Source organism: Pteropus vampyrus, unplaced genomic scaffold (assembly GCF_000151845.1).
Source record: "Pteropus vampyrus isolate Shadow unplaced genomic scaffold, Pvam_2.0 Scaffold44, whole genome shotgun sequence".
NCBI lineage: Eukaryota > Metazoa > Chordata > Mammalia > Chiroptera > Pteropodidae > Pteropus > Pteropus vampyrus.
Genome location: NW_011888825.1, coordinates 8,341,064 through 8,343,807, shown reverse-complemented (window position 1 = coordinate 8,343,807; position 2,744 = coordinate 8,341,064). Strand labels below are relative to the sequence as shown.

The following is a 2,744-nucleotide window of genomic DNA, read 5'->3' as shown; positions in this document are numbered from 1 at the left end:
CATTTAATTAAAGTTATGATATAATAACCACAGCTATTAGAATAAACAAAAATCAAATCTTTTTAACTGCCACAGGATGGCATAAAGATGTTCAATTTCATAAAATTAACTTATGACTTCATCGATTTTTCAAAAGGGCTTTTCATAATCTTTTGATATTCGAATCTTTTTCTTCTGAAGCATTTCACATGTTATTATCTTTGCTGTCTTATTGTCAATGTTAACTAGTCATTTTGTAGACACCAGTTTCATGAACTTCAGGAAATCCTGGTCCCCTGCAAGACTTACAATTTTTCTTAACGAAACTTTTAATTTTGAGATAATGGTAGGTACACATGCAGTTGTAAGAAATCTTCTGCATGTCTTTTCTTTTTTAGGGGGTGGAGTGAGAGGAAGGAATTATTTTAATACAATAGGGATCTTCCTACTATACATACTGCTAAACCTGCTTTAACATAGTAGACATTTCTCCATGTGTTCTTCAGACTTTCAAATGACTACACAGTATTCCAGAGTATGGATACTCCACAATTCAACTACTTTTCTATTAATCAGTATTTACATGTTGTTCCTAATTTTTTCCTATCACAAACAATACTGCAATGAATAGCTTTATACATACTTGTATGTACATCTTTGTACATGTATGTTAGTATATCTGAGGGCTAGATCTTATATATTTTGATATATACTTTCAAACTGCCTTCTAAAAAATCTTCACCAATTTACAACTGCATTAAAAAGGAGTGGCTATTTCTCTGTATCTACATTAACATTCAAATTATCAAACTTTAAATATTTGCTAATGTGTTAGGGGAAACATTAACTCATTAATTTGCATTTCCCTGAATATAAATGTACTTTCATACATTTAGTGGCCAAATACTATTTCTTCTTCTGGAAAGGACTGATTTTCTACTGGGCATGCTTCATATTTTGTACTTATGCAAGCAGAACACGGTACCATCCATTACACTTATAGCTGTTATTTTAATTTAAATAGAGTATTTTCAAGGTCCCTTCCAATTAAACAGTTCAGTTTTCTCTGGCAGGAGTTTCACATATTATATTCAACTCCTTCCTCCTACCTTAAGTAAACAAAAAGTGACTGTCACTTACCCAAGTCACCAAAATGAGCGGCTTCCATGTGGCTTGGCTGCTTCTTAAGTGTTGCTGTCCTGCTACTTGAAAAGGAGTCCATGTTGGCAGAAATGGCATTGATTGCAACATGACTTGGTCCTGCAGCCTCCAGCAAGGCATGATTTTTAGTGCTTTTTTGTGGGGAATGTACGGATATTGAGGCTATAATTTTTCAAAAAATTGTCAAAAATTAAACAAAATTAGATAGTCTAAAACTGTCTCAAAAGAGGGCTTTAAGAGAACTTTAAAAATTAAGTTTTATAACACCTCTCTTAACTAACACTGAACAAAAGGGAAAGGTAAATTAATCAAGCACCAGAAAAGTGAAAACACCATGTTATTATTTATAACTCTCAAAATACTGTGCCAAAAATGGAATTTCAAAGAAAGATCTTTCTCTGATAAGTTTTACTGAGGATAGACAGTACCAAAGCCAGGAAACATTCTGAAATATGACTTTCCAATTCCTTAATCCTTGCTTGCCCAAAGAACAAAACTAAAATTGCAAAATAAAAGCTTGGGTGGGGGTGGGGGGTGGAATTTTAGAAAAATTCTCTTCAGATTACTTATTTTTCTTTTTAACTGAGTAGGAAAATTTCTCCATCAAACAACAACAACAAAAATTATGATCAAAGTTCACGCTGCTTAAAGATAAAACACACTTAAAATTTTATAAAATATATTTTCTTTAGTAATCTGAAGAAATATTAAAATCACCCTTTTGATTTCAGAATAAAGAGATTACCTATGTGTTAACAGGAAATAGTCAACTCAATATTACAATACTATCAAAGTCACCCTATGAACTTGTTGATAAAGCTGAATTAAAATCCTGCCTATCCTATTTATTCCACACAAATATTAAAGATTCTATGGAAAAGTTTTGGTTTAGCATATTACTATAGCAAGAAGGATAAAAGTGATAAAGTCACTAAGCATTCCATACCCTCAGGATACTCACAGATAACTAAACTTGAATTTACTACCATTTCTTTCATTGAGCAGTCAAAAGACAGGTGCTCTCAATCTTAGTAAACATTTCCCAGACACAGAATCTGAGTAATACTTGATAATATTTATTATGAAGAATACACAGTACTATAATTCAATCTATTGCTCCTTGAGGTGATCATGAATAAAGTAGATAAGAACATGAATGTCCATACCTGTTTTCCAGGTATCTATATTTATTAGTTATTCAACAAGAGTTAGGAGAATTATGCAATGAAGCTGTCTTCAAATGATTTTTTTCAATTAAGTCAGTGAGTGCTAAGCACAGATTATGTACTGTCATAAACAGAGTACAAGCACAGAATTTTTTTAGCCTGGTACAAATTAGAAGTTAGGTAGGCCAATCTTCTCATTCTACAAAAGAATCTGAAGAAAGTTAAATGGCTTCCGAAGGTCATACTGTTAGTGTAGAAGACTGGTGTGCTGAAATATCAAAGTCCCTTTCTACTGCAATCAGATCTAGTCTTCACAAACCTGCTTGCTAAGGGCTTTTAGCCTTTATCATTTCCAATTAAAGTTTGCTTAATGAGGGCAGTATGAACTAATGAGGAATCCAATTGGCTTTAAATTATCAGACATAAGCAGAAAATAAT

The 2,744-nt window shown here is 32.4% G+C and overlaps 1 protein-coding gene across 2 annotated transcripts in view; it reads right to left on the bottom strand.

Annotated features, from left to right (window-relative positions):
- Window positions 1-2,744, bottom strand: part of AKAP10 (A-kinase anchoring protein 10) — a 90,019-nt gene that overhangs the window by 78,008 nt on the left and 9,267 nt on the right. The window lies entirely within an intron of this gene.